Source organism: Canis lupus, chromosome 20 (assembly GCF_011100685.1).
Source record: "Canis lupus familiaris isolate Mischka breed German Shepherd chromosome 20, alternate assembly UU_Cfam_GSD_1.0, whole genome shotgun sequence".
Taxonomy (NCBI): Eukaryota; Metazoa; Chordata; class Mammalia; order Carnivora; family Canidae; genus Canis; species Canis lupus.
The window spans coordinates 12,075,278-12,094,798 of NC_049241.1; the positions used below are offsets into that span (position 1 = coordinate 12,075,278).

Genomic DNA, 19,521 nt, shown 5'->3' on the forward strand with positions numbered 1-19,521 from the left:
ACTGTGCCTGAGAGTGGTCCTCACCAGGGAGCACCCCTGAGTCACTGGCTAAGGGCCACCCAGGCAGCTTCCAGGCATATGAGTGCAGACTGGCTCACGGAGCCTTAGGGAATCCTTCCAAAGATAAGCTGTGATTGCTGGTCATGGAACCAAAATCATATGGAAAGAGTTACACAAAATGTTAAACAGGAATCCAATGGCATATAAGTAGAATACAATCAAGGCACATGACAACCTGCTTCCTAAGAAATTATTAGCAGCTGGTATTTTTTTCTCATTTCTTTCCTTCATGTTTTCAACACACTACCATACCATACACAGACTTAGGTGCCACAGTACGCCACTCTCCACTTGCCCTTCCAGAAAAATTTATGAATCCAATGTCATGTAACTTTATTATCTTAATGTGTCCTAAGCAACAAGTAGCTAATTTGATTTTCAAGTTCATATACCTGAATATTAACATGTGGTACACCTTAGGTTAACATTTATACTTTGACTAATGCCTGTCTTAGAAATTGTAGACTAAGGAAATGATCCACTAAAATGGTATCAAATTATATATAGCATAGTACAATATAGAAGAAATAGTTTTGAGTTGGTAGACTTTTCCAATGATTTCTTTGAAATAATTGAATCCTTTCCACCCATAGCTAATCAAACCTTAGTAGAGATAGGAAAATTAGTAATAGCCATTTATCATAGCTCACTATATGCCAAGCACAATGCTCAGATAACTGTGTATCATTTAATCCTTACAACAACCCTATGAAGTAAGTGTTTTCTATCCCCATTTTGTGGAGATTGAGGGAAATTGTGACTTAGAAAGTTGAAAGAGCTTGCCAAAGAGGAAAAGCTAAAAAGTAGCAGACTTAGCATTCGAACCCCAAAAAGTATAATACTGAAGACTTTGTTCTTCTCCACAATGCTACCTTGCCCTCAACAGATAACTTGCGTTACTCTCAAAACCAGAGAACAAATTAATAACCAGATATTAGGGATAATGGAAGAAGTAGAAGTTTGGCAATGTAAGGTGTTCATGGTAACCCTACTGGACAACTCAAATTTGAGCTCTTTAATTTAATATAAATATGTGTGCCCGTGTTGTACATTGCTCTCTCACATACTCACATCCTATGCTTCTCCTTTATCCCACGGAAACACAAGATTAACTTAGACAGAAAACCTAAGTTCAAAGTAACCATCCTAAGAATGTTTTATAAGCTTCTAGTCCTCTTGCTAAGAGAAACTGAAGAAACAGAAAAAACAATATCCAGCTTCTCCTTATTTTTAAAAAATCGGAATCAAAGAACTTACTGTATTTCTGCACATTACAAAAACTGTGTGAGTACTTGCATGTTTTAAGTATCTCTCCATTGTATAAGTTTTCACAACACAGGATTTCTCAAAAAAATAAGCCCATAAAATATTATTAAGCACAGAAGAATTGAGATATAATGCTTCTGGGCAATTGACAGCTGCAAAATGATATGTAAAAAATGAAAAATGATTTCCAGAGCCTTCTGAAATGATACCAAAATGATGTTTAATAAAAATCACATCAATGTTAAAAAAGTGATTATTGCTGGTTGACCTTTTACCTCAAACTGCACTATTTTTAATAATGTTTAAAACATTTCAAAGGAAGCACTACAATATATTTTATTTTATGGCCTTTAATACTTTTCATGAAAACCTTTCATTTTGATGAATGGCAAAAGGAGAAAATACAGAACATGATTCTGGATATTTTAATGGCACCTCCATCTGTATGAACTATGAGCCACAACAAATATTATGTAGTTGGAGGTTGTTGCTCATGCATTTGAATCTTGCAATGATTAAGAAACCAAAAGTAAATGTGAGAAGAGATTTCATGGTTCATAAGATCCATGGAAATAGCTGTTGAAACTCAACTTCTACATGAGCAAAACCTCCCGTCTCTTAAAGCTAATTAGGACCTCCCTAATATTTACTTTGTAGAAGGAAAATATACCCTATTTCCAAAACACTAAGGAAGATATACATGGTCATGTTCTTTAACCTTAGATGTTAAAACTAGAAAAGTATGAAAGGATGTGTTTATTAGGGGATCAGGAACGGGCAAGAAGGAGGGTAGATTTAGACCTTCTTATATTATATTTTAACAAACATAAGCTTGGATTTTCCCAACAATTATATCCGTCTGTGTTCCAGGTACTCTAACTGCATATTACTCTCAAATGACACCATGTTATAAAGCAACCATTTATGATGTTCATGAATTCTGCAGATCAGGTGTTCAGACAGGAAACAATGCGAATGCCTGCCTTCATTCCATCTGCCTTAAATGGATGACTAGGTTTGAGGAAGAAGTCAGCAAAATTTTCTGTGAAGAGGCAGTTAGTGTTTTCAGTTTTGTGGGCCATAAATACACTCTCTGTCATGACTACTCAATTCTGCTGCTGAAGAGTAGAAGCTGCAATTAATAATACATAAATGAAAGCATGTGACTGTGTCCCAGTAAGACTATTTACAAAAAAAAAAAAGGCAGCCTGCTGGATTTGGCTCCTGAGATCCCTGAAGGCTCACTGACTTGCATGTCAGGAGACTGATGAAAGCTGGCAATGGTGGGGGTAAGGGGTGGGTGTGTCTCAGTTCTTGTACATGTGAATCACTTCGTGTAGCTTATCTTCATGAATTATCTGGGATAATTCAGGCTTCCCCTCAGCATGGAGGCTGGGGATCTAGGATCTAAGGATGTGCATATTGAGAGAAAGGATAGAGAGTGGACCACATGGAAGCTGTATCACACATGAGGCATGATTTCCACCACATTCTATTCATTGAGGCAGTCACAAAGTCCAACCCAGATTCAAGGAAAGGGGAAATAAGGGACCCTCCTCTTGATGGTGAGTGCCAAAGTTTGAGAGGGGCATGCAGGACAGGAAATATTGCTTTGGCCATTTGGGGGAAATATAATCTTCCACTATTTTACTCAACATACCAATAAATCTTTATACCTGCTAAGTTCTACACTGGACAACTGGTGAAGAAAAGTCAGTATCTGCCTTGAAAAAGATAACAAAAGTGTGAAAATACAGCTTTTCAAATAGATTTGTAAAGACAGTATAATGTAAGATATTATTGAGATATGAACCAAAAACAAAACATGAGGGAACTACAAAAAATTTGCTGCTACACAGCAACGTTAAATTGCAACATTTATTCTGGGCTAAGATAGAGGTCAGCAAACTACAGCTCATAGGCCAAATCTGGCCCACTGACTGTTGGGACAATAAAGATTTATTGCCACAAAGACATTATCTTTCATTTAAGTGTTGCCTCTGGCTGCTTTTGCACTACAACAGCAGGGGTAAGGAGATGTGATAGATACTGGCTTGCAAAGCTGAAAATATTATCTGGCCCATCAGAGAAAAAGTTTCCAACCATTGATCCAGAAATTTGCCAGGACTCAGAGGGAAAGGGAAAGAGGAAGAAACATGTACAAAGGTGGAGAGTCCTGCAAAGGCCAACACTCACTTGAATGACATTTCCTGAATTTGTTAGCTATGTCAACCAAGAACTGTTCAAGGTTTTACTCCTTCGATATTCCAACATTTTACTTATAACCTTGTGGGGCACCTTGCATCTTTGTGTGCATAAGGGTTCAGAGATTCCTAGAAATTCGGGGGGGAAATGCTTAATTATATCTACCAGAGATACAGAAAGGAAAGCAAAACCCACTAACACATCTGCTACACGTATGCCATCTTACACATACGTTTTCTGAAATGTTGAGGTTATGCTGATCTCAGATGAGAACCACATCACATTTATTTCCCCTGTCCATTCCCCTTGTTTTATGATTCTTTTCTCTCTCCACTCTACCTTCCTTCCTTGTAAATAGCATGAGTTGTGGAATCAGAATACATAGGTTTCGATTTCAGCTCTACTATGAACTATAGTATAATCTTGGGTGATCTACTAAATTTCTCTATGACTCAATTTTTTCTTCTCTAAATGAGAAAAATAATAACATACTCTTTAGGTATTAAACATTCAAGTTGTAGTGCCTGGCTTTACATAAGCATGAAATAAATGTAGCTTTCCCCCACTGCACTGTATCACTTTGTTCTCATCAACTGCATCAAGTCTAGCAGAACAGGGATTTTTTTTTCTTTCAAATCAAAGAAAGGCAATCAGGTTAATAACTCAATGATTTTTTTTCTTTCTCCATTTACTAAAACATGAATTACCTTTCTACTAAGCCTTGCCAGTTTACAGCCTACACTGCCCACTCAGGCTCTTCATGGGGCTAATATTTCTGTGCTTTGAAAACAGTAAAAGTGTTTTAGCATGAATTATAGCACCTGCCTTCTCTCTGACCCTACCTCACACCACACCCACCTTAAGCAATTCACTCCACTGCCTGGGCCTTCCTTCAGTTCCTCTGTTCCTCAGTACTCACAGATATGACCCCCAAACTCACCCTTCAAGACTCCTTGCAAATAATCTTCCCTCAAAACTGCCTTCTCTGATCTCTTCCACACCAAGCTAGATAACAGCCCCTCTTGCCTTTCCTCACAGAACCCATGATTTTGCTTTATTATAGTTAACAAAATGTATTTTTGTCTTGTATTTATATGTGTGTTTATTAATGCTTGTCTCACTCACTAGACCAGGAATCGACAAACCTCAGCCTGTGGCCAATTCTGACCTTAAACCTGCTTTTCTATAGCACACAAGATAAGATTGGTTACATTTTGAGTGGTTATATAAATACCTGTATAATATCCTTGATTTACCTCTTGATTCGCAAAATCTGGTCCTGGGCAGAAAAAGTTTGTTGACCTTGTACTAGACCATACTTCTCTTTTAAAAATGTCCATATATCAGGCATCTGGCACAGTGCCTGTCATGGAAGAAAAACAGATTACATAGATGAGTAAATAACCATTAAAATAAAAAAAAAATTTAAAGCTCTCATTTTAAGCACAGTCCATGTGCAGGACATCATTTGTTGAAGAAACTGATTATGTGAACAGAAAACAGTTTTAAACCAAAGCATTGCTGATTGGTACATCTCTGAAGGAACATAACTTGCTGATTAGTTATGAAAGGTAAAGAGCTCTATGCCTCTGCTCATCTAGTTTTTAAACCTCTACTTCCTGCTAAAATGCCTTGTCCCTCCCTCCACCAAAGTTTCACTCATTCATCAAGGCCAACCTCAGCCATCATCTTTCCCAAAGCCTTCTAATCTAGATTTGAATGACTGAGGTCATACTCAGTCTGTTCAGATCCTTTAAAACCATGGTTTTTAAACTGGTGTTTCAGAACCACCATCATCATCATCTGGGATATTGTCAGAAATTTACAGGGGGTGCCAACCTCAGCACCACTGAATTACAAACTCCAGCAGAGGGCAGGGATATAGGACAGCAATCTAGGACATAACAAGTGGTCCAAGTGACCCTGCTTGTAGGCAGTAACTCTCAGTCCTCGTTATGTATTATGATCACCTTGACACTTTTTAAATGCCCAAGCCTTAAAAAAGAATTTAATTTAAATGAATTGGCTAGAGCCCAGCTATTTTTAAATATATACATGTAGGCATACTTGTATACATAAATACATGTGTCCACCCCGAGCTCCTTTTAATGAGCAAAGGAAGCTGAGAACTATCCTTACATGTTCATAATCCAGATCACTGATGAATTTTTACTAAAATAGCCAATAATTCAGCAGCCTTCTAGTAGAATAATACTTTATATAGGCATATTAGTAAATGAAATCAAGAAACAAAAATACTGACCAGTATCATACTGACCATATTATAAACAAAAGAAAGACTTTTTAAGATATTGACAGTAACAATACCCAAAAGAGACCAGCTAGAATAAATCTTCAATACCGAATTATCACCTGAACTCTGTAAGCGAGAATTCACTGGATTCAAATTTATCTAAAACTTGGAGCATTCACAACTCACCAGGAATCAGAAAAGGAATAGTATTCAGCTTAGGTAAATTGTCACTTCAATAATTTAAAGAAAAACAATATCACATCACTAATACATATCTGCCAGTTTCATGAATACATTTGTTCCACATGGTATTCCAGTCACCTGTTTCAACTTCCTAAAGTATTGGTTTTATAAGCATTTTCTTTTCTTTTTTTTTTTTTTAAAGATTTTATTTATTTATTCATTAGAGACACACAGAGAGAGAGGCAGAGACACAGGCAGAGGGAGAAGCAGGCTCCATGCACCGGGAGCCCGACGTGGGATTTGATCCCGGGTCTCCAGGATCGCGCCCTGGGCCAAAGGCAGGCGCCAAACCGCTGCGCCACCCAGGGATCCCTTATAAGCATTTTCTTCATTAGGATGGAAACATTTGCTTTTGAAAATACAACATTACGTCAGAATCTCTTGGGAGACCAGGCAATATATTTGCCAGGAAAACCATCATTTTAGTAATTCATCATGATTGATAAGGAATACAAATAAGGTATACAAATAAGGAATACAAATCTGACAGGAATTTTTTGAACCTGACAAAAATCCTTTAATCCCTAGATGAGGTCATATTAAATAGTATTTTTAAGTTAATCCAAGATTTGAGGGGAGGAGTGAGGAGGGAGAGCAATGGGAGTATTACCTTTCAGAAAAGTGGTAACTGGCAATAATGTATTAGCTTTGGCTTACTGCAAACACATAATAGAGTTTTCCCCCACCAAGTGGTATACCCTTATTACCATCTAAGTAATAATCAACCTTTAAACTAACACTCCTGTTAAACATGTAACAGGACAACTCACAGAGAAAGTGGTGCACATCTGGAATGACCTTATGAGGGCTAACAGAATTTGGCCAAGTCTTCCAGTGTAGTGTCTCCCCAGCACCTTGTCATCTGACAGGACATCTGTCCTGTTCATGCTCCTTCTTCCTCTAAAATACTATTTTTTGCTCTTAGCCCTGATCTCTTCTGACCGGTTGCTCCTCCCCATGAGCTTTTTCTCAGTTTACACCAGGGCCCCTCAGACTGTGGTGATTGACCAGATTTTTCTTTGTTTTATTACATCCATTACAGATAAAAAAACTTTTGTAATATCTAGTAAAAATTAACTATGAGAAAAATTATATTTAAGGAAAGCATAAAAAAAGGTATGCTTGATTTTTTAAATTACATCAACAGACATAAAATTACTTTGACCAGCTGCTACAAAAAGTTCTTTCCCATTACTCCCAGTATCTGTACTTTTCTCTGTGACCAACTAGTAAAGCACAGTTTGTGAACCAAGACCATTTGGTCAACTACATTTTGAAGGACTATGTTGAGACAATTCAAGTCTTCTTTTTTTTCTCTACAATCTACAGCAAACATCTTGATAACTTCTTACACACTTATTTGATCTCCTTAATAGATCTTATAAGTCTAATCATAGGTAAAACTCTTGGAAATAAAGTCCATGTCATTGAATTTTAGTCAAAGGACTCATTATCAGGTATCCTTAACTTTAGCAATCCAAACAAAAGAAAACAAAACATTTTCCTCTCCAATGAATTAATCAGACTCAGCAATACGTATATCCCACAGTAAGAAAAAAAGGAATGATTCATCCTCTGATTCTCTAAACATCTTCTCTATTATTCCCCTAAAGCAAGTTCTGAGAACACAAGCCCCATAAGATGCTGCACCTAGGCACAGTACAAATATCCTTACAGAAACGAAGTACTAGGTACGAGGAATATGCAAAGATGGTGAATCATTCTCTAAGTTCAGAATGTGATATTTGTGCTAGTCAAGGTTCTCCAGAAAAACAGAACCAATAGGATATGTTTTTGTAGGCAGATTTATTGTAAGGAAGTGGTTTGTTTATATAACTATGGGGGCTGGCAAGTCCAAAATCTACAGAGTGGGCTGGCAACATTACAGATCCAGGGAAGAGCCAATGTTGCAGTTCAAGTATGAAAACTGTCTGCTACAGAATTCAGTCTTGCTCAAGGAAGGTCAGTCATTTGTTCTCTTCATGCCTTTATCTGCATGAAGCCCACACAGATCATGGAGGGCAATCTGCTTTACTCTTGGTCAGCCAATTTAAACACTAATCCCATCCAAAAACACTTGCACAGAAACTTTCAGACTAATGTTTGACCAAACCTCTAAGCACCCAGACAAGGTGACATACAAAATTAACCATCATGATCATCATGCTATTCTGATTGGAGTGATAAATTATATACATAAAAGACAATAATGCATAGGAGATGAGTGAAGGGCCAATGAATAGAACAAACTATGACTTCCTCCCATTGCACTTAGGATAAAGGCCAAATTTTTAACAAAACCTTCAAGGCTTTGCATTCTCTGGGGCCCAGTTAGTTCCCTGACAAGCCATGTCTACTATCACTCCATTCCTTGCTTTCTGAGCTCATCAGTGCTTTCTTTCGATGTCTCAGTCATTCTGTGTCCATTCCCTTCATGGAACTTAAATCTTGTTCCTCCTTCTGGAACATTGTTCTTGTCTCACCACCTTTCCACTTCCTTTTACCTTTACCTCCTGCTCATCCTACACTCTGAGTTCAAACTTCTCAGGGTATCCTTTCCAACCTTGAACCCAAGGCTCCTGTCTGTTTACTTTCTGATTAAATGGTCTTCCCCCTCTTCATTGCACTAATATCAACTTGTAATTCCAGATCCTTTACTGTGATTAGTTGCTAACTGCCTGTTTCCTTCCACTAGACTGCAAGCTCCACAACAACTAGGACTCCTGGGTTCTGCCCACCAGTAGAGCCACAGTACAGCTTACCATTCTGTCCCCAGAAAAGCAGACACCCAATAAATATTTGTTGAATGAATAAACATCAGAAATAAAATGCAAAATATTTCATAGATTTGCATAGCTATTTAGGATGAAAAAGTGGGAGGTGGAAAGAGAAAGTAAGTGAAGGGGATCCCTGGGTGGCTCAGTGGTTTAGCACCTGCCTTTGGCCCAGGGCACAATCCTCGAGTCCCGGGATTGAGTCCCACGTCAGGCTCCTGGCATGGAGCCTGCTTCTCCCTCTGCCTGTGTCTCTGCCTCTCTCTCTCTCTCTCCATCTATCATGAATAAATAAATATAATCTTCAAAAAAAAAAAAAAAAAAGAAAGTAAGTGAAGTTGCTCTGGAAAAAAAAAAAAAAAGAATATCCCTTAAACATTAAAAACAGAACTACCATAAGATCCAGCAATCTCGGGACACCTGGGTGGCTCAAAGGTTGAGCGTCCAGGGAGGTGATCCTGGAGTCCTGGGATCGAGTACCGCATCGGGCTTCCTGCATGGAGCCTGCTTCTCCCTCTGCCTATGCCTCTGCCTCTCTCTTTCTGTGTCTCTCATGAATAAATAAATAAAATCTTTAAAGAGAGAGAGAGACAGAGACAGAGACAGAGACAGAGAGAGAGAGAAGATCCAGTAATCTCACTCCTAGGTATAGAATTGACCCTTGAGCAATGCAGGGGTTAGGGCTGTGAGCAGATTAGTCTGCCTGGGACACAGGAAAAAAGCCATGGTTTAAAAGAGCAACTAGACTTTAAAGGAACCAGCCCCTTGGTATCTGCCAAAAAAGAGTATGGAGGTTCCTCAAAAGTTAAAAAATGGAAATACCATGTGATCTAGTAATTCTACTACTGGGTATTTACCCAAAGAAAAGGAAAACACTAATTCAAAAAGATATCTGCACCTCTATGATCACTGCAGCATTATTTACAATAGCAAAGACAGGGAAGCAACCTGAGTGCCCTGAATAGATGAATGGATAAAGAAGATGTGGTGTAAGGATATAATGGAATGTTACTCAACCATAAAAAAGAATGAGTTCTTGTCACCTGTGACAATATGGATGGATCTAGAATATTATGCTAAGTGAAATAAGTCAGAGAAAGACAAATATACGATTTCACACACAAAAAAACAGAAAGAGTCACAACACAAAAAACACAAAAAAAGTCCATCAATAAATACAGAGAATAAATTAGTGGTTGTCAGTGGGGAGAGGTTGGAGGATGAGAAAAATAAGTGAAGATGTACAAAACTCCAGTTATAAAGTCAGTCAGTCAGAGATGAAAAGTACAACATAAGGAATATAGTAATATTGTAATAATGTTGTATGGTGACAGATGGTGACTACATTTATCAAGGTGAGCACTATACAATGTACAGAATTTTTGAATCACTATGTTGGGTGCCTTGAGGCTAATATAACATTGTATGTCAACTATACTTCAGTAATAAAAATATTTTTAAATGGTTAAAATAATAAATTTTATACTATATATATTTTACTACAATAAAAATTTATTTTTTGACAACAAAGAAGGAAAATCATAAGAAAAAATACATTGACAGTACCCAACTGTATTTATCAGAAAAAAAAAAACAACACATATAATTGGACCCGTGCAATTCAAAACTATGTAGTTTAAGGGTCACTTGTATATCCAAAGGAAATGAGAACAGGGTAGCAGTATAATTAATAGACAAGGTAAAGAAGCAACCTAAGTGCCTGCCAATGGATGAGTGGGTAAAGTAGTTATGATATACACATACAAACAAACATCATTCAGCCCTGGGAAAAAAGAAAATCTTGTCATTTCTAACAACTTGTGTATGGAACTTCAGGGCATTGTGCTGACTGAGAAGTAAAACAGCAAGACAAATACTGTATAATATCACATACATGGGGAATCTAAAAAAGTCAAACTTGTAAAAACAGACAGTAGAATGGTTGTTACCAGAGGCTGGTGGTGGGTGAACTGGGGAGATGTTGGTGAGAGAGTACAAACAGGCAACTACAGGAAAAGTAAGTACTGGAGATCTAATGCACAGCATAGTGATTATAACACTGTATGATACTTCAAAGTTGCTAAGAGACTAGAGCTTAAATGTTCTTGCCACAGAAAAGAAGTGATAGTTATGTGACAAGATAGAGATGTTAACCAACACTACCAGTGGTAATCATACTGCAATATGTAAATGTGTCAAATCAACACATTGCACACCTTACACTTACACAACGTCATATGTCAGTGACATCTATAAATAAATAAGCATATACATATATACGTACATAAATATCAATACTTTAAGTAGGGTTATTTTCTCATCTATCAGCAATATTCTACTAGCAAAGGTAGGCACCTTTGTGTTCTAAAGATAAACAACCTATTTCTATACCATAGTAGATAGAGTAAGTCTTCTAGAAAGACTTCCTTCCCATCTCTCATTTCCCAAACAACGTTAGGTCATAAAGTCCTTCAAAATCACTTGGTTTTGGTTTATTTATATTTTTAATTATCTTGTTGGCATTTTATTAGCATCTTTTAAAAATATATGAATGCTCATTAATTTTTGAGATTAAAGATATAAATCTGAAAGGTAACTATAATAACACACCAACCAGAAAAAAAGTACAATACAATTTAATAATATTACTAGCACACTAAAAATACTAGCTATTGCCCATGTATGTCAAAAGATGACGAGGATAATAAAGCTCAAAAGAATTGTGCAATAATAACACACCCACAAGAACAGCAAATGAGGCATCTTTAAAAAAACTACTTTCAGAATAAGGGAGTGTTGTGGCAAATTACAATATCAAGAAGGCAGTAAAGGAACTGAATGCTCTAAAGGTTTGTAAATTAAAGCAAAAAACGAGAAATTTAAGTATCGTTTATTATCCTTGGTTTAGCAGAAGAGATTTGGGAAGTAAGTCACAATTACCAAGCTATGTCACAGAAAAACATCAGCAGAATCAGACTCCCAGGAAGGTGCTGCTGATGGGAAAAGGGAAAGAAAAAAAAAGTCCATCAAAGGCACCCAGAAAGAGGGGGGTTTTGTTGTTATTTTTTCCTTAAATCTGGATGACAGGATTACAACTAATTTAATCTTCTTTTGGAGGCCTTACTCTATTCTTATTTTTCTAAATTTGAAAAGTGTGGAAAAATAACAAAGGAGAAACATAACTATAAAAAGACACAACATGTTTAAAAGTCATGCAGAGATTCTAAGCCAATACTCTTCCAGGCTAACAGAAAACACTTTCTATTCACTTTCCTTTCTTCATTTGCTTACTTCACATACAGTGTCTGAGAATCCACCAAGTCCAGAGCACTGTCCTAGGTCCTCTGAATGCAAAGGTGCCAGCACTCTACTGTTACCTTCCCTGTAGGGCAGGAGACAAGGACACTGAAAATGGTCCTGGGAACTAGCACTGTGATTTTGTCCTCCTGCCACTGCTCATAAATTCTGTCAGCCACAATCTCTATTAAACACACAATGCTTATCCATTCAGTAAACATTTACTTACGAAGCATAGCTCCGTGTCAAGTACAGTGCTGGGCACTTTGGATAGGCAATGACCAGGAGAGAGACAATCAATCACCAGCATGCCTCCAGATAAAAGGTAAAAACCTACAGGATTTTTCAAAGTTGCACTCATTTCTCAAAGCAATACTTTTGTCTCTGTTGAGTATTTGTTTGCTGATGACTCTTACTAAGTCAGTTCAATGGCTGAACGAGCGGTATATCAGTTAGGATTCCATTTGCCTGAATGCAGCAAAAAGCCTAAATACTGGGGCTTACCCATCTGGGCTTTATTTTTCTCACAAAAAATAAAATCACAAGATACTTCAGAATTGAGACAATAGCTCCCTGATGCCTTCAGAGACTCAGACTCCTTCTATCCTTCCGTCTATGTTACCTTCAGTAATGGTATTTCTACAAGAAAAAGTCTCTAGCAATATTTTTTACTAACAAAGGTAAAATATTGGAGCCATTTACTAGTTAATATCAACTTAAGCAGAAAAGAAATATCTGAAAGCATAATTTTAATAATAAATACCCAAAATTACAAAAGTAATCCCTTATCCAGGATTGATGATTTAAGGGGTACCTGAAGGAGATAAAATGTATTAATGAGTTGTTTATGTAAGGGTAGGTACCATAGGTACAGATGATCAATCAGGACAATTAAGGCTAAATATTACAAAGCAGCAACCATGATTAAAATCACTGGGCACTCTCCAGTTGGTAGGACCCTGCAAGGACTTTGTCTGCATTCTTTCATTCCTCCCAACACAGTTTTACGAGCCAGGGCCCCAGCATGAAACAGCCAGCCAGCCAAAAGAGCTTTCATAAAGGCATTATTTCCAGAAGCAGCAGCAGGGTTAAAGAGGTGAACAAGGCATAGTTCAAGCCTTCACCACCCCTTGGCAGAAGAAGCCAAGGGTCAAGTGATGCTCTGAGAACCCAGAGAGAGCAGGTCTGGCTGTAAGAGGGTGCTAGCCAGCAAGATGTAATTTTCTGGGAGGGGCGCAGCTAACCTGTAGTGACCCCATGGGGAGTGAGGGGGCAAATACAATCTACTTCTGTACTCTCTTTCAGCACCTAGATCCCCCACTGGCACTCTCCATTGGTTGGACCCAGTTGGAAAGCAGAGGACAATGGGATGGATCAGTTTCCTGGGCCACACTACAAAATGGGAAAGGAAAAAAAAAGGAACTGGAGAAACAAATGACCTCCAGTATAAACTCTGCAAGGTATGTCTCTTCGTTGTTCCTGGTTTACAGATGGATATAGAAACAGAAGTTAAAAGATGTTAGCTCGCTCACCTGAAGACTGAATCTGAAACCACTTCTGACTCCAGAGCCCCCCACCAATGCTCAACCATCAGGATATCAGCCACACCATTACTGAGGACAGACTTCCTTTCTCTTTCTTTCTCCTTCTCTCTCTCCTCTCCTCTCCTCTCCTCTCCTCTCCTCTCCTCTCCTCTCCTTTCTTTCCTTTCCTTCCTTTCCTTTTTATTTATTCATGAGAGACACAGAGAGAAGCAGAAACAAAGGCAGGGGCGGGGGAGCCTGATGCGGGACTTGAACCCTGGACCTTAAGCTGAAGGCAGATGCTCAACCACTGAGCCACCCAGGCATCCCTAGGACAGACTTTAATAGCTAAATGGAGTTACATGATTGAATTTCTATCCCTCATCTCTGATATCTAAGAGACAGGATGGTCTCAGTTTGAATAGTTCATCCCAGAATCAAGGCCACATTGGGAAATTGTCCCCAAATCATCCTATCACCTGAGCTAAAGACAAGAGGGTCTCAAAGTCTGGTACCCAAATCAGCAGCAACAGCGTAGCCTACTGGTGTTGTGTTAGGTGCACATATACGCACCCCAGCTCCCAGCTTACTGCCTCAGAAACTCTGAGCTGAGGCCCAGCATTCATATTTAACATTCCCTCCCAATGATTTTGACGTGTGTTCAAGTTTGAAAACCACTATAACAGATGTTCTAGCTTCAATACAGAAGAGAAAGTCTAAACACCTGGAAGGTCACTTCTCCCAACCTCCCTGATGACAGCAATCATACTCAGGAGACCCCTCACAGCTTAACACATCATACCGTGCTGCATTTGTCTGCAAATGGGGAAGACACGAGGGTCTGAATCCAGTCAAGCAGGTGGCACATACCAATGGGGTTCTGGCTGCTGCCCTATTTTTCAGGTAACCTGAAACGGCCTAATTCATGACAGAACTGGTCACATTTGCTGAAGAGAGGAAAAAGTGGAGTGAGCTGTAAGCAGCTCTAATCCTCTTCCCAACAAGCTTTGCGTGTTGTCATAGTTCTGTGATTGTTCCCTGGGGACAAACTAGGACATGCTACTTTGCACATAAATACGATCATCCTGAGTAGAGCTTCCATTTTTAGAGTCCTGGTAATCACACTGACAGACTCCTGTGGGTCAAATAATCACTTCAAAACTGTGCTTTTGCTACCATTCCTCATGTTGTGAAGTACTTCTTACACTTCCCAGTACACCAGAACCACTTCAGGAATTGGTTCAAAAACAGATCCCCTCTCAAGGCCTCACTTCCAAAATTAAATTCATATGCCCAGGGTAAGACCAGGGATCTGCATATTTAACAAGCTCCCTAGATGACTCCAGAGTATCTGTTCTAGAGACGGTGCTGAATAAATAAGACTGGGTGGTCAAAGATGCAGGCTCAGGAGTTGGACAAACAAGGATCCATATTTGAAGTAACTCCACAACATCTGTCAACCTGGCTAATTTATTTACCTCTTTTCACCTCTGGTTCCTACTTTGTAGTCTTGGGATTATTTAAAGTACCTGTATCATAGACTTGTTGGTAACCCCTAAAGAAGAAATTCCATGCAAAGTATGTAGCACAGTGCTCAGCACATAATATTTACTCATTAAATACTGAATGTTAGCCACCATTGTTTTGATGCTGCTAATGATGATTATCAACATCATCTCCATTATATTGATCAGAAAAGAAGGAAGAAGATGTATCGGTGGCTCTTTCATCTGATGTGTGTGAATTCTAACCTGGATTGCCTCTTTGTAAATAAGTTTCTTAGAAAATCAAATTAAATTTAAAAAGGTAGAAGCCCCTCCCCTGTTATGAGGAGGGGGAGGGATATAATGAAATGGCTTAATTAGGGAGCTTCAGAAGAAAGGAGACAGCTTCATTAGGGAGCTTCTTCCTGAAAGGAGACAATCAAGTCCTAGCTTACTCCCAAGTCAGGGTGAGGGTGGGAATAATGGAGGTAGAAAGAGAACAGGGATAGATGGAACCCACAGGGTCTTCATGGATTTATGCAGAGTGATAATGGCAGTGAATAAGCTTTATCAAAGTTTGAAGTACAAAGTAAACATTAAGAGATCACTCTTAAACTTTAAATTTGAAAAAAACCCTGGAAAATGGAAGTTTTTGACATTTCAAATGACACATCATGTCCCTCAATTACCTACCCCTCCCCAAGAACCAAATTTAAGAATATAAAAGGAATTTTATCAGGGAGAAGAAAAATGTGGATGTGTGGGATTTTTAAAAATATTTAATAATTTAATTCATTTTCTTGCAAAGTTATTAGACCAAGAAACTATGCTGCTTTCTTCCAATAGACCAAAGTGTACCCCTGTTACTACACCAACCTTTACCTCTGCACAAAAAACTCAGAGTGCTTGTTCTTTTCCCTATTACTTCATTAGATAATATCCTCTAAAATAAATTTAATGGCTTGTCAGGATTACTAAATGAACAGCCGCAATGTAATCCTGAACCTCAGCAGGGAGGCAGTGCAACCAATCTTTGACTTTTTGTTTCCTCTTTTATGAGAAATCTTCACTTGCATCAGCTGATTACTTGGCATCCCCTGTGTCTTTGATCCCATATAAATATCTGGAGCCATTTGCCAAATAATCAGGCCCAAAAAATTTCACTTAGAGGAAAACAATGAACCATTTGAGCCCACAAGTCATCCTGACATTTGGTGGTCTACAATGATCCTGCTATCAATGTGACACTATCTGGACATGGATGAAGAGACAAGATAATAAGGCTTATTTCAGCACTGTCACTTTCTTTAACAAGGAAGAAGGGAGGGGTGGGGACTAGCTATTTCATATTCAGCCCACGTGTCTGCTCACCCCCTTAATGGGAATCCATCGGCAGCTTCAGCGTCCTGGTGAACAGTGCTGGGGGAGGTGGAGCATTGCATTAATGCTTTCTCCCTGATGAAACCATATGTACGGAACAGGTTTTGAAATAGGGATACTCAGTTTCTCTAGAACTCATCCTATCTGAAAGATCCTTCACTCTTGAATGACCTCTCTTGTTTCACTGTCATTTAGCTTTTAGCTTGTCTGTTCTTGATGCTCCCATCTCCTTTATTTAAAAATGAGAGTGTAAGAAGTGTGTAAGGAAGACCTTACTATTAGCCAGAATGCTCTGGATATTGACACATGCATAACATGCCTATAAATAAGTAGAATCGTGAGAAATATTTAATATTCAACCATTTTTGATCTTTAAAACTAGCAATCTCATACAGTTCCTAACACATACTGCCTTCCTCTGCCTGGAAGCCTCTTCTCTGTGCTCCTCTGCCAAGTAACTCCCACTCTTCATTCAGAAGCTCAGTTTAATTCATCATTTCTGAGACCAGCCTTCCCTGACAAGGTAAATTCCCTCTATGATAGGCTTGTATGATACCAACTACTCCTTCACAGCTCCCATCTTAGTTATAATCTCATATTTTTTGTAATTATTTTAATACTTTAATACTGTAATACTTTTTAATACTTTTAAAAAATTATTTTAATACTTCTCTCCCTCTTACAAGTCGACCAATTCCATACAAAGAGAATGTGCTTTTTTGCTCACCACTGTTCCTCTAGCACAAAGCCTGGAATTTAGGAGGCATCAGTGAATATTTGACCAATGAATAAATGGGTCCCCCTAACCCACATGTATCTGGTGCATGTGACTAGAGTATTTTCCTTGATACGGCAGGAAAAAAAATTCAACTCTCCAGCTTTTCCCATAATTATACAACTTACTAAAGGTAAGCATCCCATCAAAGTTTAGACAGATGCAATGATTCAACAATGCTCTATGTGATGTTTTGGTCCATATTTGCTTATTACTTTCTTTCAGCATCCTTTCTGCTTTAGCTTCCACTAGCAGGTTCTGTTCAATTTTAGGCATTGAGATTAATTCCCTTCTAAACCAGGGAAGATTTAAGAAGTTCTTAACCTCAAATGACTTTGAACATTAATGAATCTGGTGGCTGAGCTTCTGACTTGCCCATGGGTCTGATAAACTGTCATAATCCTTTTAGTCTAATCCTGCCCGCTGCCTTGGTCTTAGAGTCTAGATCTCCATGTTACTTTAGTCCCGTATCTCCAACTCCTTTTTTTTCTTATCTGCATGCAATTCGTTCGGAAGTGCCTATTTGCCTAATCTGGGTTCTGCCACCAGAACATCCCACCAGAATCCCCTGCCCAAAGGTCAAAATAAGATACCTTATGGAGTGATAGTTCTTAGGTAATTCAGAGAGAATGAACTCCAATGCCTGACTTGCCCCCTTTTAACCTTAGGTAGTTCTTCAAACTTTGCAATAATTACATACCCTATGTCATTAAGTTGCTAGGAAGATTGAATCATAAGAGAATGTCTGTGTGTCTAGCACAATGGCTGGCAATACAAAAAAACACAAGCTAAATGGTGACTATTATTATTATTTTTTAAAGATTTTATTTATTTATTCATGAGACACACACACACAGATAGAGACAGAGAGAGACACAGGCAGAGGGAGAAACAGGCTCCATGCAGGGAGCCCGACGTGGGACTTGATCCGAGGTCTCCAGGATCACACCCTGGGCCAAAGGCAGGCGCTCAACTGCTGAGCCACCAGGGATCCCCTATTATTATTCTTAGTAAAAAGACACTGTGACTATATCAACTCTACTTTCTTCCCCAATACTAGAATAAAAACTAAATAGCTTTCTCTCTAAAGCCTTTACTCTATCGCATCTTTCATGGCACAGTGTCATGTAAGTGACCAGACTAGGTCAATTAAGAAGCAACCAGTTATTAAAAATACTGTAAGACAAAATTCTTACTGTTCATTTACTAAAATAACTACTTTGCTTCTAATTGCTTTTCCGGTGAGTTTTCCTTTTAATTGTAACCAATTCCCAGATCTGAATCTGTAGACTGAGGCTTTTGGCAAGCATCATCCCCTCTCCACTTTTTGGGGTCTCCAAAAGTCCTTCAGTTCTGAGGGTTGGGGCCCATTTGTGAATAGGCTGATGCTTCTGTCAGAGCAGTCACCAAAACTAATCCATGACGTAAAAATTGGCCCATTTCATTTGAGAACCACTGACCAATCTACGGGCCTTGGCACCCTTCACTCTCAAAGCATGCAGTCAGACTCCCTAAATATCTGTGCAGGCACTAATCCTACTGATCCACACCCTTTCTGTGAACAGAGGGCTCAGATCATGTCTTGTTTTGTTTTGTTTTTTCATTTCCACTTTCTTTCAATTATTGATTTTTCTGTATAATAGACACAATGCTGCATTTTGCATCACATAAAACTCACTTATGGGAGGATTTGCAAGTTTAAATTGACTGAATTTCCTTTTTATTTCTCTGTTTCTCATTTTTTCATGACTTGCCTTTTTTTCTCCTTTTGTGTGGTGTGTGGTTTTTCCTTATAATTATTAGTTTTTAAGAGGTAATCCATTCAACAAGGCTTCAACATTAAAGGGTACAAAAAAGTATACAATGAAAAGTCTCCCTCCCAACCCAGGTAATCATTGTTTCTCATGTCTTGTTTATCATTCCACAGGTTTTTATTCATAAACTGGCCAGTATATACATTTTTCTTCTTTTTTTTTTTACACCAACAGTAGTATATTATACCTGGTTTAGTGCACTTTTCATTTAAGTGTATTTTTAGTATCTTTCCATATGAACACATACTGACCTTCCTTATACTTTTTTACAACTGGATATTTCTTTATGGTAGGAATATACCATAATTTATTTAGTCAATGCCCTATGATGGACATTTAGAATAAGTCTAATAAGTCTGATCCTTTGTTATAATGGCACAAAATGCAACAAATATCACTTCATGTGTATCTAAGCATAATCACAGTATGCATCTAAGAGGCAGACC

At 38.3% G+C, this 19,521-nt stretch overlaps 1 long non-coding RNA gene across 12 annotated transcripts in view; it reads right to left on the reverse strand.

The window, feature by feature from the left end:
• The window catches only part of LOC102151640, a 379,776-nt gene that overhangs the window by 9,540 nt on the left and 350,715 nt on the right, over window positions 1–19,521 (reverse strand). For 9 of the 12 annotated variants that reach the window (XR_005374654.1, XR_005374653.1, XR_005374656.1 and 6 more), the window contains one exon: window positions 4,766–4,894. This is a non-coding gene — a long non-coding RNA (uncharacterized LOC102151640). The remainder of the gene's footprint in view (window positions 1–4,765; window positions 4,895–19,521) is intronic. The other 3 variants (XR_005374662.1, XR_005374661.1, XR_005374663.1) reach the window with 1 other exon arrangement.